Here is a 26,109-nt window from a genome sequence, read left to right on the forward strand (position 1 = left end):
TAAATTCTTGGGGTCACCCCAAAGTGACATTTGTATGAAAGGTTCGGTCAGTGCCTGAGTTGTGTGGATGCTCAGTCACCATGTACTGAGTGAATTCGTGAATGAGGGTCCCCAAGCTATGCATTAGAACTCTTCTCTGTGATCTTAAATCAGAACTTCCATAAGAACCTTCCTGTGTTTTGCTGGATTTTGGATTGATGTATGATTTTCCAAACATGAAACACGACATTGTCAGTAAAGAAAGAACAAGAAATGCTTCTTTTGGAAAACAATTCTATTGTTGTTGATCCTATTTTCCCATGAACTTTTGGAAGCACTCTCATATAGTCTTATAAAAGGGAGGAAATCATTTTTCTTTTAAATAAAACCAGAGAGAGCTGTTGAATCTCCTGGCATTTCCCCCTTTGTACTCTATCTTATAAAATAATGTATGGCGGAGAAAACCCAGCAGCCTTTTAGAAGGCAGCTAAGCCCAGTGTTTTAAAGGGGAACATAATTAGATGGCTTGAAATATCTGTGACAGGGAATTTTAATCGAATAGACCTTTTTTATTTTTCTTGTGGACATGTAATTAGATGGCTTGAAGTATCTGTGAGAGGGAATTGTAACAGAATATGCCTCTGACTTTCTCAAGAGAAAACATAAGTAGAAAATGATCCCAATTGCATTCTAACCTCAAGCCCTGTATCAGGACGGAACAGGGTTGACTGTGTGGTTCAGGAAGGATGTCTCCTTGGAGAGAGGCTGGGGGCAGAGTCAAGTATTTCTATCACGATTTCTGCCGTGATCTCTGGATACCAAATAAATGCTAGTGAAAGAAGTGATGGGCAAAGGAGCATGTAATGGTGGGGAGTAGATGGTGCCAGTGGACTCATTCAGGAGACACTTGTTTGGAGAGTATTTCTGGTGGAATAGAAAGATCTCAGGAGTTTCTACACCTTTTCAACAACACTTTGAAGTGATTTCCAAAAGAAGTGCAACAATGATGCTAGTAAAATGGCTCTAGAAAGAAAAAATCAGGACCACAAAAGGGGAGAGAATACCTAAATACTACTCGTAAATATGAAAAGAGGTTTTACGCCGAGCTTCCTAGTAGCCATGGGGAAAAGGGAAACATGATAAGGTTCATACTATATGCTTTTGGGAAGGAGAGAGCATGCCAACTTCTCAGGAGAAGCAAGGTTTTTCTAAAAAGAGCACAATGTTTCAGTTTATTTTGGAGCTGATGTTTCAGTATGTTTATTCAGTTCCTTATTTCTTCTTGTGCGGTTTCTTCTATTGTTAAAGTTGTTCCTTTGCCCATGTTCTTCTCATCATTGGTTTCATCAGGAGACGGAAGGGAAAGAAGGTAAATTCAAAATAATTCTGCAGCCGACTCAGTTCTCATTAAATTCCAGTCATCCTAACCACTTTATTAAAATTTACACAGAAGCCTCAAAAATGATGTACTGAGCAAATGAATAAAACACACACTGACATAAAAATAATGTTTCTAGTTCTAAATATCTTAATATAAGAGCTCACACGTTTGGTTAGTCTCAATACTACCTATTGTCAAATTAATGTTAAATAGTTACTTCAACAATTTTTTTGTTCTTAGATTAGAATCCTTACCTTATATGACAAGGATGTCATCATCTATCAAGATTAGTTAATTATTCAGGTGTCTACTTTAAAATACCTTCTGACATTGAGAATATAAGGTATAGACCCATTGGTGTGTTAATGTTATTAAAATAACATCTTGTAAAATAATGTAAAATAATTTATACATTATCAAGGGTTCATGAGGGTGGGAGGGGAGAAAAGAGGTGCTGATACCAAGGGCTCAAGTAGAAATAAAATGTTTTGGAAATGGTGATGGCAACATATGTATAAAGGTGTTTGATACAATTGATGTTTGGATTTTTATAAGAGCTGGAAACCCCCCCCAAAAAAAGGTTTATTAAATTAAAAAAAAGAAAATAACAAGTGTTTATAAGACAACATGAGGAGATGCTTTGTAAATGAACTATACTAACTTAGGTTCAAAATTATCGAACACTGACATCATCAGCAATTAAACCCTTGATTCTGTATAACCCACCAATTTTCAAAATTAAGACACTACTTTCCATAAGAAAGTCTAATAATCCTTGTCATCATTTTATCATAAAATCTAACCTCCAGACTATCAAGAATTATTGATGAACATAACTTCTAGACTTGCTTTTTAAAATATAGGAAATCAAAGAAGGCATGGAATTCTTTTTTTTAATGTGCTTGTACCATAGGTTGAACCATAGTACATCCATGGTTCAAGATTAGGATACTCAAGTCTTTAACCACATATTAAATCCAAAGACTTTGACAAATGATACTATTTCAATATCAGAACTGCAGACATCCAGTATTTGTCAAAGGAGGCAGCTGTTGTCTTTCACAATCTAGAAGTACCTCCTTCCTAGTGGTGTGTGTAAACAGTGACAGATTCTGAACCATATGCTGTAGAAATTAGTCACAAGAGTGCAAAAAGTCCATGGAGAGAAGTCTCCACCTAGCCATTACAAATATAAGGAAATACTTTACAGTAAAGTTTCATTACTATGAAAATAGTTTCCTCTTTACTCACACTTTGCACAAATGAAGATTTTTCTCTACAGCAGGAAACAAACATGTCTGATTCCACGATGGGTGGTCAGGTTCATACATAAATACTTTAGAAACATGGAAGTTCACATGAGTGGAAAATTCCAAGTTTCTCCTGTAACATTCTTCTGTTAGGTCTTCAGTATTTCTTATCTCGGATACCATGGTGAGATGAGCAGTTTGGACTAGCTTATTCTTACTCCCAGCATGCATCATCTGTTGTTCAGGCTCACATCCAATAGGACGGGAGAAATAGAAGCACAGAGGATAGGAAACTCTTCCATCATTATCATGTTGATATTTATAACTGTATATAACGAAGCCAGGTGGTGGTTCAGGTAGTTCATCTTTAAGCTCATCAGGTGAAATGCCCTCACATTCCTCATCCGGTCCCATCAGGCATTTCTCCGTGTCAGTCTTCATTATAAGGGCAGCATTGTTCATTTCTTCATGAAAACGGAACTTTCTTAGCCTTTCCATGAAATCTTCAGCAACATCACAAACCATGGAAGATTCGCTCAGTTTCCTTCTGGCAGTCAGCAGGCTCTGGCTCGCCTACCCTCTGGCCCCTTTGAGAAAGGCACAGCTGCCGCCTCTTTCAGTGTCCAAGCCTGGAAGGCTATTCATTTATTTTTCAAAAGGTCCCCAAGACCACAGAATAGATACTGATGCATATTAAGCCCCCCAACTTCATGTAAAGGCCAGCCAGCTTTGCACAGAGTCCCGGCTTGGAGCTCTGACCAGTTGCTGTCAGTGCCCTGGAGTTGGTTCCCATTCGCAGGACCCTGTGTGCAGTCCTGGGCCCTCCTCACAATTGTCCTTTGATTGGAGACGTTGTGGAGGGTCTTCTGATACTTCTTTACCAAGCAGGTCCTTTTCCATGGACTGGTCACTCCTGGTAGCATGTCCAAAGTATGTGACCAGCTGGCTGACCAGCTTGCTTAGAAGTTGGTCTTAGACTAGACAGGTGTGAACCCAGGAAGGACGATGATAGCATCCTAGAATCAAAGTTGGAGAACATTTCCCCTATAATCTTACACCTGGGGGGAGCTTCAGAATCACTTTGGAAAAATCCAGAGCCTTATTTCCCTCTGTGCATGAGCTAGATTAGGTTCTCAACCGTTGGGTGCCAGACCTGTGGTTTTCATATGTGTTTGTTGGTTGTGTTTTACACCCCTTGGTCGGTCAGTGTGGCTTTGGAACTGTAGTCCACTTATTTGCAAAGCAGGGGGAAGGATGCCCACAGCCCAGCCCTAGCACCCTTAGCTGCCGCAATCGCCATCAGGCCTCAGGACTGATGATCCATGTCAGGCAACACCTTGGAAGACAGGCAGGTGCTTGCATAGCAGGACTTAAACCCTGATTCATTTTGATTTGACTCCCTGCTGAGAATTTAAATTTCCACCTCATAGATACAGAATCAGAATCTATATTTTAATAAGATCCCTAGGTGATTCCTACAGAATTCTTAGGTATGCATTAGTAACACCTGAGGATCTTGTTAAAATGTGCATTCTATGCCTGGGGTGAAGTGCACATTCTCAGCAGGGGGTCGAATTGGTCCCAGCAAACCAGGGGATTGGCAGCGGCTCAGTGGGATTTCCAGAAATGGGGAGGGAAGCAGGGGGAAGTGACTATAATGCCCTCTTGATCAGAGAAAATGCTAGACTCCCGAGCATGGAAGGGGAAGAGCGGAGCTACTTCATACGGGGTATGTTTGCCTTCCACCTTTCCCGGGTGTTGCTGCATGCCACTCGTCACAAGAGCAGGAAAAACTGCGGTGTGAGGTTCTGTGCTAAACTCTACTGATAATATCTCATTTATTCTGCACACGGTTTATTCAGGCCTAAATGACTTTGGAAAAAGAACTTAAGTGACATACAAGGACACAGCCCATGCAAGGGTTCAGGTGTCTGTGAATGCCCTTAGTGGATTCAAGTTTTAAACCTGAAAGGAAAACCCAGTTTTATATTCAACATGGCTGAAGTAAAATTGTACTTTTGAATGCATTTGTACATCAAATGAAGTCTTTCTTTAAAAGCCTCTGCCCACACATCTTCTGTTTAAATGGTCAAATTCTACTCACAAAATATGTTGGCAGAAGAACAGCCATCCTTCGTCCACACATGGACATTAGACATTCATGTAAAGCAGCTCTGTGCATGGACCTCCTGGGGCCTTGTTGGTGTGGGGCTGCGCACTGAGCTGCAACCACAAGGTTAGCGGATCGAACCTTCCAGTGGCTCTGATGGAGAAAGATGAGGCTGTCTACTCCCATAATGGTTTGAAGTCCTGGCAAGATAAAGGTAGCAGCAGAGGCTCAATCGTCAGGAGCAGCTGGTGATGGACAGGACACATCAGCACTGCCCTGTGGGAATAGCATAAACTACTCATGGGGTGTTCCAGTAGCCACATTTTAAAAAGGGTTAAAGAAACCAGTGGATTTAAATTTCATAATTATTTTGATCAACCTAATATCATCAATCCACATGCCACACCAATACTAGCGATCACATAGTCATGAGTCCTTGGTCAGAAGGCGTGGGCCAATCTTGTAAGCTCTTCAGTCTAACCTAAAATATGTATTCCAATCGTGGTTCTGTCCTACTTTTGTAATCCCGCCCTAATTGTGATGTATTGATCTGCTACCAGTCATGCTTTTGTGACAATTCCCTTCTCCTCCTGTCGTCCCCCAGAACCTTTTTAAAGTTCAGTATCCCAAGATGATGTATCTTCATCTTTGTCTTGTGTTTGTCCTGGTCTGGAGGTCTCTCTTGTCCTCTAAAACAGTAATCAGTGTTAGAACTATTAAATAAGATACTTCATCTTCATTTTTTCTCACTCCTGCCTCATGATGTAATGTGTATCTTACATTAACAACACCTCTCAATTTGGATTAGTCACATTTCTTCATGTGCTTAGGAGGCACATGGAATGGCTTGTGGTGACCATACAGGACAATGAATGCAAGGCTAGTGTGAGGGGGGTGGGCACACCATGCATGTGTAAAATGATGAGATACAGAAGAGGTAGGAATGTGTCTACAAGGCACTTCATTCATGTTCATGGGATGTGAGTCTTCGAATTATTTTACATGGGCCATTTGCTTTCATATTTGGATTTATTTTAATACAAAATATTTTATTTAACTTCATTTAGTTCATAAAAGTCAAAACTTTTATAAAAATAAACAAACTTAAAAATTGTCCCAATATTTCACTTTTATTAGTCTCCCTTCCCCCATGTGTTCATGTAAGAAAAAAAAGATCAAATGCCTGACTTGTGTCATGCTAGGTATTAGAAATAGTGGTAAGGGAAAAAATTGATAAATTATATATTTTTCAACATCCTTAGTATAGGTGACAGAAATCCAGTTCACTCTCCAGAAACTCCAAACTCACTGCCTTTAAGTGGATTCCTGCTTACAGTGACCCTATAAGACAGAGTAGAACTGCTCTTGTGAGTTTCTGAGATTGCAACTCTTTATAGGAGTAGAAAGCCTCATCTTGGAGTAGCTGGTGGGTTTGAACTGCTGACCTTGTGGTTATCAGCCCGACAGCTAGCCTACTCATCACTGGGATTCTTTAGGGTCCTACTAGCTTAAGCAAAATGTCATTTCTTAAAGTCAGGCCTGATTGGATCCAAGCTCTCAGAAACTGCTAAGATGCATGACTTTCCACCTCCCTCTTCTGTGCTCCGTGCGTTAAGCAGGACGCATGCTGGCAAGTTGGCCCCAGTAGCTGAAGGCTTACATTTTTGCCCGCGTAGCAACCTAATGGAAAGAGAGCAGCTACTGATCACAAAACAAAATAAAACAAAACTCCAAACTCACTGCTATTGATTTGATGCTGACACATAGCAACCTGTAAGACAGAGTAGAACTGCCCCTGTGAGTTTCCCAGACTAACTCTACAGGAGTAGAAAGCCTCGTCTTTCTCCCACAGAGCAGCTGGTGGCTTCAAATTGCTGACCTTAGGGGTTATCAGCCCAACCTGTAACTACTACACTATCAGGGCTCCTCCCCTCAAAAACCCTGAAACTCTGACTTGAGTCACATGCCCACCTCTGAATCAGTCATGTGATCAGGCATGGAATATGTTGGTCAGACCTGGGATACAGGCCACCATTGGAGTCAAAGGGCAGTGGATCTCCTAAGAAGAGTGAAGGAAGAATGCGTGCTGGGAGAAACCACTGGTGCCCATTCCATGTCCCTGCCCTCAAGGAACTTAAAGTCCAACGAATGGGATAGGCTATTTCGTTCTAAACTATGCTGAGTGTCACAAGCATGGTACCAGACATTTTCGGTGTTCATCACAGGAGGACCTGACCTATCCCAGGGTCTTAGAAGATTGTCTTTAGAAGGTGTGTTTGAATTGAAATCTGAGGAATATGAGTTAAATTTGTATGTTCTCATTTGTATACTTCAATTCAGTGTGGATTATGCCGCAACATGAAGAAGACAAAACTCCTCACAGCTGGACCAATAAACCACAGCATGGTAAATGGAGAAAATACTGAATTTTGCCAACGACAATGATTCCATGTTATTTGGATCCACCGTCAATGCCCATGGAAGCAGCAATGAAGAAAATGACACAATGCTTTGGGCAAATTTTCTAAAGATCTCTTTGAAGTATCAAAAAACAAAAATGTCACCTTGACATTTTGAGGACCAAGGTGTAGCTTTACCAAGGTACATTTGACTCAAGCCAACGTGTTTTCATTTGCCTCATAAGCATGTGAAAACTAGAAAATGAATATGGAAGACCAAAAAAGAATTGATGCATTTGAATTATGGGGTTGATGAGGAATATTGACTTCAGACTATCAGAAGAATGAACAAATCTATCTCAGAAGAAATGCAGCCAGAATGCTCCTGAGAAGTAAAGATGGCAAGACTGTCTAATACACTTTGGACATTTTATCAGGAGGGACTGATCCATGGAAAAGGATAAAATGGACTGTCAATGGAAAAGACGAATACCTTCAATGAGATGGATTGACACAGGGACTACAACAATGGGATTAACTGTGAGGATAGCTACAGGACCAGGCAGTTAATCACGTCATTGTTTTGTGTCTGTTATTCACGCTTGTCTGTCACCGCTTGTCTTTCAGTTTGCATTCTGTGGTGGCTTGTGTGTTGCTGTGGTGCTGGAGCTATGTCACTGGCATTTCAGATGCCAGCAGGGTCACAGAAGTGAACAGGTTTCAGCAGAGCTTCCAGACTAAGAACACACAGTGAAGGACTCAGCTCCCCGCTTCAGAGGAAGAAGCCATTGAAAACCTTTGAAGCACTGTCAGCTACTGAAACCTAGACAAAGGAAACAGAACATTGCAGGAGAGCGTTCGGGAGGATGGGTTGCTTAAGGTTCCACTGAGGAGTGTCAACTACGGTGACGTGAGTCGTAAAGCCTGTGGGAGTGGAGCTGACAGGATCTTCATTTGTTGATGGGTCATGACTCAAGTTAAAGAGAAACAACTGCAAAAATCTAATGATTATAACTTGGAAGCTGCAAAGTGTGAATTTAGGAAAAGTGGAAGTGGTCAGGAAAAGTGGAAGTGGTCAATAATGAAATGGAACACATGAGGATTGATATCCTAGACATCAGGGAGCTGAAATGGACTGGTATTGGCCGTTTTGTATTGGAAAGTCATATGATTTACTATGCAGGGAATAACACAGTCCAGAGGAATGGCAGGGCATTCATTGTCAGAAAGGATATTGCTAAATCTATCACAAAGTACAATGCGATCTGTGACCATATTATATCTACCCACTTTCAAGGAAATTCAAGCAATACACATATTATTCAAATTTATGCACCAACCACAAAAGCTAGTTATAAAGAAATTGAGGAATTTTACCAATGACTTCAGGCAATTCATCAAACATGCAATCAAGATGCATTGATAGTTACTGGTGATTGGAATGCAAAGAATGAAAACAAAGAGGAAGCAATAGTAATTGGAAAATAGGGACTTGGTGATAGAAATGAAGCTGGAGATCACATGATAGAATTTTGCAAAACCAACAACTTGTTCATAGAAACTACCCCTTTTCAACAACACAAAAGATGACTGACTATACACATTGACTTCCCCAGATGGAATACACAGAAATCATGTGGGAAGACATGGTGGAGAAACTCAATGTCAGCAGCTAAATCCAAAACCAGCAGCCAACTGTGGAACAGGCTATCAGTTGCCCATAGGTAAGTCAGGATAAATCTGAAGAAAAGGGAAATAAGTCTACAAGAGCCAAAATACAGCCTTGAGTCTATTCGACCAGAATTTCAAGAACACCTTGAGAATTAGAGTTGATGCACTGAACAGTAATGACAGAGGCCTCATGAGCTGTGGGAGAACATCAAGAAGAGCAAAAGGGCATTAAGAAGTCAGGAAAGAAAGAAAAGACCAGAGTGGATGTCAGAAGAGACTCTGGAACTTGCTCTTCTTAATTGTAGAGTTGGTCAAGGAGCTGAAGAGAAACTTTCAAAGGGCAGCAGGAGAAGACAAAGCCAAATATTATAATAAAATGTGCAAGGACATTGAATCAGAAAACCAAAAGGGAAGAACATTCTCAGCATATCTGAAACCAAAAGAACTCAAGAAAAAATTCAAGCCTTGAGTTGAAATTTTGAAAGATTCTATGAGGAAAAATATTGAATGATGCAAGAAACATCAAGAGAAGATGGAACGAATATAGAGTCACTGTACAAACAGCATGAATTGACATTCTACCATTTCAGGAAGGAACATATGAGCAAGAAACTGACGCTGAAGGAAGAAGTTCAAACTGCACTGAATGCATCAGCCAAAAACAAGGCTCCAGGATTGATGGAACACCCACTGAAATGTTTCAGCAAGCTGAAGAAGCACTGGAAGCACTCATTTGTCTGTCAGGAAATTTGGAAAAACAGCTACCTGGCCAACTGACTATATGAGATCCAAATTTTTGCTTATTCCAAAGAACGGTGACCCAACAGAATGAGCAAACATTATCATTGATAGTGCACACAAGTAAATTTTTGTTTAAGATCATCCAACAATAGTTGTAGCAGTACATTGATATGGAACTGCCAGAAGTTCAGGCCAGATTCAGAAGAGGTTGTGGAACAAGGGATATCATTGCTGATGTCAAATGGAACTTGGCTCAAAGCAGAAAATACCAAAAGATGCTTGGTTATGTTTTATTGAGTATACTAAGGCATTTGACTGTGTGGACCATAATAAACTGTGGAAGAATGCGAATTCCAGAACATTCCATTGTGCTCCTGTGGAACTTGTACATGGATCAAGAGGCAGTTGGGCAAGCAGAGTGAGGGAATACTGCATGGTTTCAAACCAGAAAAGGTGTGCCTTAGGGTTGTATCCTCCCATTGTACTTGTTCAATCTGTATACTGAGCAAATCATCAGAGAAGCTGGATTATATGAAGAAGAATGCAACATGGCTTATGCACAACCTGCAGTATGCAGGTGACACAAACCTTGGTTGCTGAAAATGAGGTGAAATTGAAGCACTTGTTGATGCAGATGAAGGTTTATAGCCTTCAGTATGGATTACAACTCAATGTCAGGAAGACCAGAATCCTCACAGCTGGACCAGTAGGGAACAAACAGCATGATATATGGAGAAGAGGTTGAAGTTGTCAGGGGTGTGTCTTGCTTGGATCTAGTCAGCTCTTGAGAGTATTGAAGAGCAAGGGTCTTACTTTGAGGACTAAAATGCACCTGACCCAAGACATGTATTTTCCATGGCATCATATGCATGTGAAAGTTGGACACTGAAAAAGGAAGACCATAGAAAAATAGATGTATTTGAATTGTGGTATGCAAGAATATTGAAAATATCATGGACTGCTAATAAGACAAACCAATTTATCTTGGAAGAAGTAAGGCCAGCGTCCTCCTTAGAGGCAAGAATGGCAAGACTTCACCTTACATACTTCGGACATGTTTTCAGGAGAGACCAGCCCCTGGAGAAGGCCACCATGTTTGGTAAAGTGGAGGGGCAGCAGAAAAGAAGGTGGCTCTGGGCAAGACGGAGTGGCACAGTGGCTACATCAATGGGCTTAGGCAGAGGAACAATTGTGAGGATGGCCCAGGACTGTGCAGTGTTTCGTTCTATGGTGAGTACGGTTTCTAAGGGTCAGAGCCAACTTGATGACTCCTAACAATAACATCATTATTCACAGCTGAAAAGAGACTATATCACTAATTTAAGGGTCTAAGACATAATTTATTGGGCATGCTTATAGGTTGAAAGTTGAGACCAAGAAATCAAGTACTCCTCTCACTTCCTTTCTTGCTATACTCTTCTTTATACTTAAAAATGATACATCTTGATGTTCCTATTTTGAGTTCTTATCCTACTTATCACATTTTGTCACTTACACAGAGGTCCAGTTGCTATCTTCATTTTATAGATGAGGAAATTGAGGTTAGAGAAGATTTAACAAGTGGTAAGAGTCTATTTTGAATCTTCCTGAATCCAGGACCCAAATGTTTTACTTGTACAGTCAGGCGAGCTCTCTCATGTTGGGTACAGCAGAGGTGAGCTCTGTGCGCTTGTGACTGTGATTCCAGGAATACTGACCCAACCTCTGCCTTCTTTGTATAACCCTTTGTACACGCCCCAAATCTTTGCTTCTGCAGCATGTCTCCTTTGATTCTTTCAAACCATCTCATAATCCTATTGCCCTCATAGACCTTTTGGCATCTTCAACAGCAGTGTTTCTCACACCCTATTTGAGTGTCATGGTTGACACTAAGGTCCTGAACGGAATGCAGGGGTTGAATGGAATGCAGTCACCTAGTCTAATGGCTGACGCACAGTAAGCACCTAGCAAATATTTGTTGATTTATTGAATGACCCCTATGAATGAAGCCCCTAAGGAATTTCTGCTACTTTAAATCTCTTGTGTTAGATTAGTCTAACTAATCCCCCCCGCTAGGCCCTTTCCTTTTTCTGATATGCTCTTGTGCCATTGTAAACTGTGTCTCATTTTCAGAAGACTTGATTTGGTAGATAATTTAGTCTGTAGTCGTATGTGGCATTTTCTCTCAGTTCTCAGCAGTCTAGCTCTGCTGTGAATGATTTCACAGTGTGAAATACTATTAAGCTGCAGTGATCTTTTATATTCCATCAAGAAAAAAAAAATGAGATAGTTGTAAATCAGCATATGCATGAACTCATTCAGGAAAAATGACTGTTTGGCTCCCAAATTGCATAATCATCTTCTTTTCATAGTTCACAGATGAATAAGAGGTTTTGAATTTCCATCGAGTTGCTGGATATGTGACTGTGTCAGAGAACAGGAAGAAGGCGAAGGATCTAGGACTTCCCTCGATGCAGCAGTCAGGAGTGGAGTGTTGTTTAAACAAATCCTTACAAGGTTCCCATTCAGAAACTATGAAGCTTGCGTGAGAGAGTCTTTAAACATGAAAATGTCACATTCTTACTCTGAAATTCTCTCCAGGCATGTCCTCCTTATCTTACATGCATCTCTAGCACTCAATACAGTACCCTACGTCATATAAACCCTTCTCAAACGTGGGATTTAGCAGAAGGAATTTATTTTTACCTTTTGCTGATTCATTTAATTCAGATGACGACTTGTTTTTGGTTTAAATCATTTACTATGTGTGGTTTTGGACCATCTCACTTATGTTTTGTAACTCAACGTAAAGAAAACCCAAATCTCACAACTGGACAAGTAGACAACATTAGGATACATAGAGAAAAGATGGAAGTTGTCAAGGACTTCATTTTGCTGGGATCGTCAGTCAGTCCTCATGGAGCAAATGGTTAACACCCCCAGCTGAGAACCAGAGTTTGTGTCCATCAGAAGGACCGGGTCATCTCCCATTGAAACAAACAAAATCAGCCATTGAAAAAACCCTATGGGGTCACCATGAGTAAGTATCAGTTTAACAACAACCGTGTATGTGGTTCTTTTGAAATTAGAGATTAAAAAACATATTTCATTGGGCAAATCTGCATAAAACCTCTTTAAAGTGTTGACCAGCACAGATGTCACTTTTAGGAGTAAAATGCACCTGACCCAAGCCATGGTATTTTCATTCGCCTTACACACATGAGAAAATTGGACCTTGAATAAGGAAGACCATAGAAGAATTGATGTGTTTTCATTGTGGAGTTAGAGACAAATATGGAAGTATTGTAGACTGCCAGAAGAGCAAACAAAGCTATCTTAGAAAAGGTACACCTGGAATACACCTTACATGTGAGCACGGTGAGACTCCATCGCACATACTCTAGACATATCAAGAGAGACCTGCTCTGGAGAAGGATATCGTGGTTGGCAAAGTAGTGGGATAGCAAAAAGAGGAAGATCTTCAACAAGATGGATTGACACGGTGGCTGCAACCTTGGGCTCAAACATAAGAATAATTTTGAGAATAGCACAGGAGTGGACAGTGTTTCATTCTGTTCACTATGAGTTGGACATGACTCATGGCCCCTAACAAGAACAATGAAATAGTAACAGGGAGTAGGATAGTGGTTGCTTAAGGTAGCAGACTTGGTGGTGATTTAAAAAAAATAGAGCTATAATTAACATACAATCCAAGAGTCCAGCCCTATCAGAAGGGTTGTGCAATTGCCCCTACAACCAACTTTGGGCCCGTTCTTCCTTCTTGTACCCATTGTTGTTGATTCCTTATTTCCTCCACCCTCCCCTTCAATGCCCCCAAGCAATTAATACAGCTACTGTCTTCATAAATCCACAATCCTGGTTTCCATATAAACAAACAAAACACGGGCTAAAAATTAAAAAAGAATCTAGCATCAGTGACCATATAAGACAGAGAAAGACTCAACCTAAGAGAAAGAGACTATTGAAAATAAGAATAAAGTCACATTGGACCCAAATGGAGAGCTAATGACAAGGTGGTACATTCCAGCTTAAGTACAGCTGCTGAAATCACTTTACAGTGCCCTTTGTCTGATATTACCACCTTCCTAGTCTAGAACACTGGGGATTCACTGCGGGGCCCTACCAAATGGATTCGGGGCTACCACTGTCACCGATATCTTTCCATAAGCCTAGTGTTAAAATTAAGCCCTCATATTGTTCCCTGTTCTGGGTTTGGATCTTATTGTTTATAATTCTTGGCTTGCACAGGCTGGTGTGCTTCGTCTGTGTGGACTTAGCTGACTCCTCACTTGATGGCTGCTTGTGTTGAGGCAAGCCTGTAAGACTCCAGATGCTATTTGCCCTGATCTCTTCACCACACCTTGCTATGGCTTGGTAGTGCTTTTTTAACTCCCTTCTGCACATGGTGGTTCTCTGTATTTGGTGTTTTGGTTGCTGGTATTTCAGCAGACTTTTGAGAAGTCAAGTGTCTCTTCCTTTGGCCCAGTTAGTCCATTTTAAGTGTATTCGTAAGTTAGTAAATGCAAACAGCAAAACACACACACACAGTTGTTACGTTGATTTTGACTCATGGTGAGCTCATAGGGTTGTTCTCAGTGACTGGGTTTTGTCGTTTCGGTAGTAGATCACCAGGCCCTTCTGGTGGACACAAACTCTGGTTCGCAGCTGTGGGTGTTAACCATTTGCTCCACCCCTGGTTACTTGAGAGAGATTTGTTTGTTAAATTTTTGAAAAGGCTTTACTGGTTAATTAATTTAATCTGGTAGATTTTATTTATACATATTCCGTTGTGCTTTGCTTTAGGTGTTGGGCTGTTAACCACAAGGTTGGCAGTTCAAATCTACCAGCTGCTCAGAGAGACAGAGTCAAGACTGTTTGTTCCAGTGAAGATTTGCAGTCTTGGAAACCTGATGTGGGGTCACAATGAGTTGGAATGATCCTGATGGCAGTCGGTTTGTTTTAGATTTTGAATTCCTGAGTTTGATTACCACATGGTAAACTCTGTCCGAACTCTCCTGGGTTTGGTTACCACATGGCAAAGCCCGTCTGGACTCTCCTCGTACCTTTAAGGCCTGGTGTCTTCTTCACCAGATGGGGAATCCCCATGGAGCCAAGACTGTCTTGGACATTTTTAAGTTGCCACAGTGCTTCCTACAGTGCCTGGGTTAATGCTGATGCTTAGTAAACATTTGTAGAATGAATGATTCTGGGTAGCTAGAACTCAAGGTCATGAGTTAGGGATGACTAGTTTCTGTGTGGTAGCTTTGTCTTACCATCCACTGTCTGTTGAAAGAATATTGGCTGCAGAAATGCAGTCTGCTGTTTAATTTGGTCGTGTGGAAAGTTTGCAAGCATGCCAACATGGTGTTCACGCACCAGAATTAAACCTCAAGACTGAAAATGATGTTTGGCTTTTATTCTAGAGACTCAGTGCATAACATCTGTCAGTCCAGAGCCTCCGAAAACTGTCCCTGGGCTTTGAGCTCTGGATGCCGTTTTCGTTTTGGTTGGCCAGGTTGATCAAAGCTGTTAGTCCTGTCAGGCGTTAGACCAAGAGGAAGATAAAATTACTCCAGAGCCATGCACAGATTTTAAAACCAAGTCTTTTCTCTCTCTTTTAAACTTTGTGTTGTAAAATAGGTGAAGGTTTGCAGAGCAAATCACTAGTTTGAGGATCAACAATTCAGATAGGTTTTGTTTCAACTCATCTATCGTGGTCCCTTCAAGTGTCATCAATTATCCCATTTCTGCTCTGCGTTTCCTGTTTCCACCTCTTTATTACTGAAGCCTTTATTAAAGTATTTTTTTGTTTTGTAACTGAATTTGAGTTTGTTCTGAAGAGGAGCCCTGGTGGCACAGTGGGCTATGCACTGAGCTGCTAACCACAGGCCAGTGGTTTGAACACACGAGCTGCTCTGCAGACCACAGATGAGGCTGTCTGCTTCCATACAGATGTGACATCTTGGAGAGACCCAAACGGGGCAGTTCTGCTCAGTCCCATCGGGTTGTTATGAATCGGAACTGACTCTTGGGCAGTGAGGGATGAAGCATACAAGTGGTCCGTCTTGAGTCCCTACAGTTTGTTGTTAGAACAGGGATGTGGAACCTTTACAACCACAGAGAGGGAGATGAAAGCTTTATCTCCATTTGAGCAAGATGAGTTTTACTGATGAAAGAACTGAGGTTGTGAATGAGTTTGAAGTGAAGACTGGCGGCCACTGGGAGACAGGGAGGAGAGGAAAGCTGGACCAAACTGATGCTCAGGCTTCCCCATGGGAACCCTTCGTCTGTGCCTCTCCACTTTGCAGCCTGCATGCTGCCTTTCCTAGGAAGAAGACCAGCCCTGCTTTGAGAGTCAGGAGACCCGGTCTGAGGCCTGGCTCCCCTTCTGACTTTGCATGAGTTTCACACTGAGGCATCTTATCCCTTTGGGGGCACTTTTGGGGAAGAGTTTGGGTTGTGACAATTATGAGATGTTATATTTTTATTTTAACAATTTATTGGGGCTCATACAATCCTTATCACAGTTCATACATATACATACATCAATTGTGTAAAGCACACCTGTACAGTCTTTGCCCTAATCATTTTATTCTCCTCTTTTCTTTTTTTACATTTTATTAGGGACTCATACAACTCTTATCAAAATCCATACATATACATACATCAATTGTATAAAGCACATCCACACATTCCGTGCCCCAATCATTCTCAAAGCATCCGCTCTCCACCTAAGCCCCTCGCATCAGGTCCTCTTCTTTTTTTTTCCCCCTCCCTCCCCCCTCCCTCATGTGCCCTTGGTAATCTATACATCGTTATTTTGTCATATCTTGAGATGTTATATTTTTAAATGAATCTTATTTCATTTCAAGAAGATTATAAAAATGGCATTATAAATAATACTTAGGAAATGGGGGTGAAGGGTTTTGATGATGGAGAGCTACTTTGATAGATCACTTGGATTCTCTGAGCCTTGATTCATTTTCTGAAATGGAGATAATGCCAGATCTCCCCATTTCTCAGAATTAAGTTAAGGACTAAATGTGGAAATAATACAAATGTGTCTCTAAATATGTTTCCTCAATACCAAATGCCTATAGTACCAGCTTAGCCTTAGCATAGTCCTGCAAGGATTAAATAGGATCACATATGTAAAGCATTTGGTAAAGTAAAAATGCAATAATGTGTCCACTGTGAGTGAGTTATTTAATTCTGACTTCCTAATGTTAATTCTCCTATCGAGCCTCATTCCCTTATTCACAGCGGGATATGCCACATTCCATCTGCACACCGCAGTTCTCAGTGTGTCTCTTTAAGCTGCTCTTGGGTTTTGTATTTTATCTTCTCTGCCTGGCTCAACATGCCGTCCCCCCCTAGAACCATCTCTCCTGTAAATTTCCACCCTACTATGAAGAGTCTTCTCTTTCTATTGGTCTTCCTTTCCGTCTCCTACTCTTTGGCATGGTTGATTATCTTTCCACTGATGTGTATGTTTCTGCTCCCTGAAATAGAAGGCCTCTGGACTTAGCACAGGGCTGAGCACCTAGTAACTCAGTGATTGTTGAGTTTTCAAATTCAAGTGTAAGGATCAGTACAAGGCTGCTCTCTATGAGGCAAAGGTTAAAAATATTATACGAATAAGAACCGGTGGTACTGGAGGAAGAAATTCAATCTGCATTGAGAGCATTAGCCAAAAACAAGTCTCCAGGAATTGATAGACTACCAATTGAAAATTTCCACCAAGCTGATGAAACACTGGAAGACTCACTTGTCTGCGCTAGGAAATTTGGAAGACAACTATTGGCCAACTGACTGGAAGAGAGCCAAATTTGTACCTATTCCAAAGAAGGGTGACTCAACAAAGTGCACACATTATAGAACAGTATCATTAATGATATGTACAAATAAAATCTTGCTTAAGATCATCCAACAAATGTTACAGCAGTATTTTGACAGGGAGATGCCAGAGGTTCAGACCACCATTCAAAGAGGGCACAGAACAAAGGATATCATTGCTGATGTCATAGATCTTGACTGAAAGCAGAGAACAACAGAAAGATGTTTACTTGTGTTTTACTAACTATACCAGGATGCTTACTGGTTGTGTTTTATTGAGTATGCCAAGGCATTCAACTACAGGGATCATAACAAATTGCTGCATGGTTTAAAATCAAGAAAGGTGTGCATCAAGGTTGTATCCTCTCACCATACTTATTCAATATGTATATAGCAAATATTCAGAAAAACTGGATTTTATCAAGAAGAGTGCAGGACCAGGATTGGAGGAAGGCGTGTTAATAACCTGTGATGTGCAGATGACACAACCTTGCATGCTGAAAATGAGGAGGACGTGGAGCACTTGCTGATGAAGGGCAATAATTGCAACCTTCACTATGGATCACAAGTCAGTGTAAATCCTCACAATGGGATTAGTGGGTAACACCAGGAAAAATGGAGAAAGTGTTGAAGTTCTCAAGGACTTTGTCTTGTTTGGATCCACAATCAATGCTTATGAAAGCAGCCATCAAGATATCGAAATACATATTATGTTCTGCACAATAGCTCTATTTATTTATTTATTCATTTATCTTAAAATATTTTATTGGGAGCTCTTACATATATCACTGCATTCCATCAATCACATAAAACAGCATTGTACAATTGCTACCACAGTCGGCTTCAAAACGTTTTCTTTCTTCTTGAACTTCTTGACATCAGCTCCCTTTATCCCTGCTACTTTGAGAGCTTAGTGTGCCTGACCCAAGCCAGGGCATCTTCCACTTGATCATATGCATGTGAACATTGGACATAAGGAAGACCGTAGAAGAACCGATGCGTTTGAATTGTGGTGCTGGAGAAGAATATTGAAAGTACCATGGACTGCCAAAAGGACAAACCGAGCTATGTTGGAAGAAGTAAGGCCACAGTGCTCCTTCGAGGCAAGGATGGCAAGACTTTGCCTTACATACTTTGACCATATTGTCAGGAGAGACTAGTCCCTGGTGAAGGTACTAGTCATGTTTGGTCAAGTGGAGGGTCAGTAGTGTCAAAGAGGAAGGCCCTTGAAGGGATGGAGTGACACAGAGGCTGCATCAATGGGCTCAGGCACAGGGACAACTGTGAGGATGGTGCAGGACCATCCAGTATTTCGTTCTGTCATGCACAGGGTTGTTATGGGCCGGAGCTGACTTGATGACACTTAACGATAACAAAATACGAGGGAGATAATAGAACATAGTCCTTAGGGGGTGGTATGACAATATATGAGATACTACATGTGAAGACTTAGACTAGAGCATGGTACCTGCTTGTTAGATGGCTTTGAATCAGAGCAGCCCCAGGCGACCAGTTAAACTGCCTCAGATGTTTCCTTGGCTGTAATCTTTGCAGATGCAGATCAGCAGGTCTTTGAGGGCTCAATTTTTATTGTTACCGAGGCTGAGGAAAGTAATGCACAAAGCATCTCAACAATTTCTACTGCTTGGCAAGGAACTGAAGGGGATGGCCTAAAATTAGGCACAGAATCCTCCTGAGGGTGTGACAGCACCTATCTTTAATTCCATCATGGGTTCTTCTAAGGATCTACTGTTCACGCATATGGGCAGTGCTTCCAGGGAAGGCAGGCTGTAGAGTAGTTTTTACCTGTAACAACAATAGCCTTTGCCTTTGATTATGACAAACTTAAGATACTCTTGATTTTATTTTACTTATTTAAATCATTTAATAGCATCTAATTCATACATCCTACAAGTTAATAGTTCAATCATTTTAAGAGTTGCGCAATATTAACCTCAGTCAAGTTCACAACATTTTCTACTTTTTTGTACCCATTGTGGTTAGTGCCGCATTTTCCTGATCTCCCAAGCCATGCCCCTTGGTAATTATTAATCTAGTTTCTGTCTCTGGATTTCACATACAGAAAATAATACAAAATAAAAACAGGAAAACAAAAAACAAACCCAACAACAATGACAAAGCAAAGAAAACCTTTGATTGAAAAGCAGAAAATATTAAAAACTGAAACTACTTAAAAATGGATCAAAAGGGGTATAGATAAGAGATAAAGAGCTCTTGCACATGGGATATGGGAATAGGAATGGGGTAGCAGGAAGGTGGGGAGACTGGGGGGAGGAAGGGGCAACCGATCATAATGATCGACATATACACCCCCAAGGGGATGAACAACAAAAACTGCGGGGGAAGGGAGACAGCAGTTGGTTTAAGATATGAAAATAGTAATCATTTATCATTTATCAAAAGGTCATGCGGGTGGGAGTGGGGAGGGAGGAAACAACGAGGAGCTTATCCCAAGGGCTCAAATAGAAAGTAAATGTTTAGAAAATAATGATGCCAACATATGTAACAAATATGCTTGATGCAATTAATGTGTGGATTATTATAAGAGCTATAAGAACCCCCAGTAAAGAGATCTTGTCATTTTAATAAAAGGGTCAAAAGGGATTTCAAATGATAGGTATTACAATTCAAGCTAACTACATCTGCCATAATCGACATTCTGGCGCTCTCTGTCTGATAGCAAGGCTGTTCACGTCCCTGGGCTGTGGTCAGAGGGGGTCACTGAGGGCTTAATCCATGGGGGGTGGGGGGAGGGGGGAGGCCCGGCAAATGGATTTTAGGTTTCACTGTCATCCACAGCCTTCTGTAAACTGTGTCCAGAATTTAAGTTCTAATACCTTTCCCTCCTACAAATTTGGATTAAGACATTATTTCTTAAATGTAAATAACAATATATTCTGTTCTTCCTCCAAGAATCCAGAATAAATTGATTTCCTAGGCAAGGTTTATAACTAAATGCTAAATTCCTCACACTGTTCTCTGGAAATCCCAGTGAAACCTTAGAGAGGCTTGAATAGTTTATGAAGGTTTTATATTTGCTGGTTGGACTCATAATAAACTTGAGCCTGCTGGCTTTGAGAAAAGTGCTTCAGTTATTAACTAGATAAGTCTGCGTGGGCCTGAAAATATCCAGTTGACTAGCAAGGAGTTCAGGGGCGTCAAGGAGTGGATTCCTGATGGGATAGGGTAAAATACTCAGGAATTAAATCTGGAAAGACAATTTCAACCTTGGTTTTTGTTTTTTAACCTCAGTTCCCTGATTGACCTCAGGCAGTGAATAGCTTGTCTCCTTTCTCAGGAGGAAATGGAATGAGAGACCATGATGGTCATCTAGCTTATTGGCATTTGGTCATTTGTGTGGCGGGTGATGGTCATGCCTTGAATAACTGCTTTGTATGCACCTTATTAGCGGTTTTCTAATTCACGAAAGTCTTCGGACTGTGCCGGTGAAAACAAGCTGTTGGCGCTGCAGGCCATGAGCCCACATCATTCTGTGGCTTGTCACATGAGACGTAGGAGAGAAACTCCTTGTGGAAATCATTTCCTTAATCTTGGGCTTATAGATCCCTCACCAACTTTTATACCTATCTCAGGGTTTCTTCCCTTGCCATTCCCTAGGAAGCCCATCATCACACCCCCATATTTAACGTTTCTGGTACTTAGAAAAAATTAGTCTGAATAGGGTTTTGTTGTTATTGTTGTTTTGAGGGGAAAAAAGGGGGTGGGGAGAAGTAGCCTTAGAAAGATGGTGTGATGCATAGGTTTTGTGGCAACCTGGCTCCCCCTGTAAGAGTATGTGGATGGAGTCCCACGTCCCAACCAGGTTACAACCTTCTTTTTATAAGAGACACTGTGGAGAACTGGTCTCTCTCTCACCCCTCCAATCCTTCCTTCTTGCCTGGATCCACAGTTGAGGAGCCTCCAGACTTGAGTGGGACTGGGCTGGGCCACTTCCTTGATATACACTTCTTTCCAGACATAAAGTTCCTTATTAGACATCTATGAATCTCACTGGTTCTGTTTCTCTAGAAAACACAGGTGGGAATGAAGGCAGCATGCAAAGCCCCACTGCTAACACTCCTCCCTCGAGCCCAGCATATCTGGAAACACTGCTGGTGTTCGGGTGACAGCAACTCTGCGTTTTTTTCATGCTAGCTCCTTGACTCGAGAGTGACGGGATGGGTGGGGCTGGGGTGATTTCAGGAGGGGAGGAGGTGCAATGGGCTCCCCATATGTTCTCTGCATAGTGTTCAAGACCATTTCTCATAAATCACAGAGTATGTTCTGTTTCATTCCTAAAGGACAATTTCACGTCTTAGCCCTTGTCATGCTTTAATAATAGCTGATGCTTATTGAGTGCTCACATCTTTCATTAAACTCTCACAACCCTTTGAGGAAATTAGTAATATCCCACCTTTATAAAATAAAGCCATTTCTGAGACAATCTTGGCTAAGTAATTTTCCCAGGGTTTCATAAGTAGTGAGAGTTGGTGACAGAATTTAAACCTGTTCAAACTGCCAAGTCTTACATTTTACCATAATTCTAGACTGTCTCTCAGCGCTACCTCTTACCTTTCCTTTAACTCCGCCACGCAGTGTTGCCTGTGATATCTTAAGGCCGTGTTCTGCTTTTATTTTGCCTTGGACATCGATCAGCCAATTAGCTGGGGGCCAGTGACTGCACTTCTTTCATCTTCTTTCGATGCTTCATGTGGCCTTCAGTACTTTGACCGTAGAATCTGTCACTATTTCTACTCAACGCTTGAGTTTGTTTCTTTAGTTCTTCAAATTTGGGAAATGCCGAGCGTGTTCGACTTCCCCTTTGGTGTTCTAACTTCCAGCTCTATGGACACTTCATTATAATGCTTTATTTTCTCAAGCCACTCTTTGAAAATTGCTGTTTTACTTTTTTACTTCATCATTTCTTCCATTGATTTGGCTACTCTACATTCAAGATCAAATTTCATAGTTTCTTCTGACTTCCACTTTGGCCTTTTCTTTAGTTCTAGTCTTTTTTTTTATTAAATCATTTTATCAGGGGCTCGTACAACTTTTATCACAATCACACACATATCCATGTGTCAAGCACATTTGTACATTTGTTGCCATCATCATTTTCAAAACATTTTCTTTGTACTTGAGCCCTTGGTATCTGCTCCTCTTTTTATCCCCCTCCCTCTTTTACCCTCCCTCCTTCATGAACCCTTGATCATTTATAAATTTTTTTTCATGTCTTATACTGACCGATATCTCCATTCACCCCACTTTTCTGTTGTCCATCCTCTGGGAGGGAGTTATATGTAGATCATTGTGATCGGTTCCCCTCTCTTCTCCCACCTTTCCCTTCCCCTACTGGTATTGCTACTCTCATTATTGGCCCTGAGGGGTTTATCTGTCCTGGATTCCCTGTGTTTCCAGTTCTTATCTGTACCCATGTACATGCTCTTGTCTAGCCTGATTTGTAAGGTAGAATTATGGTCATGATAGTGAGGGGGGCATGGAGAACATTAAGGAACTAGAGGAAAGTTGTATGTTTCATCGGTGCTATACTGAAACCCTGACTGGCTCGTCTCTTCCTTGTGACCCTATGTAAGGGGATGGCCAATTGTCTATAGATGGGCTTTGGGTCTCCACTCCTCACCGCCCCACATTCACATATAATTTTTGTTCTGGGTCTTTGATGCCTGACACCTGATCCCAGAGACACCTCATGATCACAACAGGCTGGTATGCTTCTTCCACGTGGACTTTGTTGCTTCTCAGCTTTTAAGACCCTAGATGCTATATCTTTTGATAGCCAGGCACCATCAGCTTTCTTCACCACATTTGCTTATGCACCCATTTTGTCTTCAGTGATTGTGTCTAGAAGGCGAGCATCACAGAATACCAGGTTATTAGAACAAACTGTTCTTGCGTTGAGGGAAGTGCTTGAGTAGAAGCCCAATGTCTGTCTGTGACCTTAATACTTAACATATAAATATATATACATCTATTTCTGTATCATTATATATATAAATATATTTACATATGTACAAGCCTGTATTTAGACCTCTATAAATTCCCTTTGCCTCCTAGATCTTTCCTCGATTTCCTTTTACTTTTCTCTCATCCCACTATCATGTTCAGCCTTCAATCGGGTTTTAGTAATGCCTCTTGATTACATTGCCCTTGATCACCCTACCCCTTCCTTGCCATAGATTTCAGATCACTTGTTCCCTGCCTTTGTTAACACCCACTTCATTTCCCCCACCTTCCCCTCTCCCATGTCCCCCGGAACTGTCTGTCCCATTGTTTTCTCCTCCAGATTGTTTATCCCACCTGTCTATCTTATCTAGACATACAGACACAATAATAAGCTCAAAAACAAGCCAGAGCAATGATCTGCTTTTTTCATGTATGATGTTCTCGATGTCAGTTTACAACTCATCGGGTCTTCTTCAGGTGTTAGTGTTCACAGCTGTCAAATCTATACTTGAGAAGATCCCTAAATTCATGCCGGATAGACTTGTTGCGCATGAGCTATTGATGGTGTGTTCTGCAGTCAGCTCCTGGCCTTGTTCTGACTGGGCTTCTGATACTGGGCTTCTAAGTTGTGTCTTTCCATAGGTGTCGTTGATTTGATTCTTGTGCTCTCCGTCCCGCAAGGTCCACTTGTATAGTTGCTTTTTATGTTGTTGAAAACTGTATTTCTGATGACTGATTAGTCTTGCAAAATCAGTGGCATGCAAAAACCTGCCATGGTATGCCTGGAGTTATTGCTATCACCAAGGCCATTTTTTCCAATTACAGATCTTATTTGTTTCTATATGATCAACAACCACTGAATTCAAGTATAAAGTCCAAGGTGCACTGAAGGCCTTGACAAAACACACACATACATATGCACATGCACATACACGTGCACACACACACACAGCTCCGGGAATTCACATAATATCAACTGAGATGTTTCAACAGATAGATCCTGTAAGTGCTCACTTGTGTTTGTCAAGAAGTTTGGAAGACAGTTAATTGACTGACTAACTGGAAATGATCTATAATTGTGATTCCATTCTAAAGCAAAGCAACCTAAAAGAAAGTGGCAATTCAAGCTCACTGCCATCCAGTCCGTATTAACTCATAGTGACTCTATGGGACAGGATAAAACTGCCCTGTGAATTTCTTAGTAACAAGCCCCGCCTTGCACACTGCAGCTCAACTTGTGACCACTAAGTCATTGAAAGAAGCGTCAGAAATTCAAGCAGTATTCAGAAGAGCTCATGGAATGTGGGGTATCATTGCTACATATCAAATGGCTCTGGGCTGAAAGCAAAAATACCAGCAAGGTATTTACTTGTGTTTTATTGAACCCTTAAAGGCAAATACTATGTAGATCATAGAAAATTATGGATAAAATTGCAAAGAATGGGAATACCAAAACACTTAATTGTGCTCGTGTGAAACTTGTACGTAGACTACCATGAGTCTTTGGAAGAGAATATGGGGGTACCGTGTGGTTTAAAATCAGGAAAGGGGTGCATTGTACAATCTGTATACTGAACACATAATCATAGAAGCTGAACTCTGTGAAGAACACTACATTAGGATTCAAGGAAAACTCATGAACAACCTGTGACATGCAGAGTTCACAACCTTGTTTGATGAAAGGGAAGATTTGAAGCACATACTGATGAGCATGGGAGACTGCAGCCTTCAATATGCATCACACCTCAACACAAAGAAAGCAAACATGCTCACAACTGGACCAACAAGAGGCGTTACAAGAAGCAGAGTAAAAATTAAGGTTTTTCAAGGATTTAATTTTACTTGGATTCAGAATCAACAACCCAAGGAAGCAGCAGCCAAGAAATCAAACAACGTAGTACCTTGGGCAAACTGGCAAAAGGCTTCTTGGGCATGTTGTCAGGAGGGGCCCTTGGAGAAGGGCACTGTGCTTGATAAAGTAGAGGGCCAGTGAAAACTAGAAAGACCCTCAACAAGATAAATGGACACAGTGGCTGTAACTGGGTTCAAATACAGCAAGATTGTGAGATTGGTTAAGTACTGAGCAGTGTTTCTTTCTGTTGCACCGATGTAGATCCAGTATGAGTTAGAAACAACTCAATAGCATCTAACAACATCTTGCATTAGTCAAATCCTGAAATTAATTTGTTAAAGCTTTTTATTGTGAATTGAGTGAAGTGTTACAAAGCAGAGCAGTTTTCCATTCAATGTCCCATTCACATTTTGTTTCATGTCATTGATTGTAATCCCCACAATGTAACATCATTTATCCCACCTCCTCCTTCTGTTTTCCATTTCCATTCCTGTTTTTTCATTTTGCTTTGGGCACATTGGCAAAAGACTTCTTGGACAGGTTATCAAGGGGCATCAGTCCCTGGAGAAGGACGTCAGGCTTGAATTTGGAACTCTGTCCTTGGACAGATGATGCCATTTGGATCTCAAATGATTGATTATTCCAAGGTGTGTTTGCCTCTCTATTGTTATTGATCCTCTTATAGAGCTTACAGAACTGCCTGTTGTTTGACTAGGCCCCCTGGTGACACAGTGCTTAAGTGTTGAGCTGTTCAGCGGTAGCTGCTCCTTGGGAGAAAGATGAGGTCTATACCTGTGAAGATTTACAGTCTTGGAAACCCTAGGGAGCAGTTCAACTCTGACCCACAGGACTGCTCTGAGTTGCAGTATTTCCTGTTGCAGTTGATTTGGTTTTGAGCTGGTGCT

General features: G+C 41.2%; 1 pseudogene; it reads right to left on the reverse strand.

Moving 5' to 3' along the window:
* Positions 1-2,607: 2,607 nt before the first annotated feature.
* LOC142451371 (glia maturation factor beta pseudogene) lies at positions 2,608-5,481 on the reverse strand (annotated as a pseudogene).
* Between the last annotated feature and the right edge of the window lie 20,628 nt (positions 5,482-26,109).

This window comes from Tenrec ecaudatus, chromosome 6 (genome assembly GCF_050624435.1).
Source record: "Tenrec ecaudatus isolate mTenEca1 chromosome 6, mTenEca1.hap1, whole genome shotgun sequence".
In the NCBI taxonomy this organism is placed as follows: domain Eukaryota; kingdom Metazoa; phylum Chordata; class Mammalia; order Afrosoricida; family Tenrecidae; genus Tenrec; species Tenrec ecaudatus.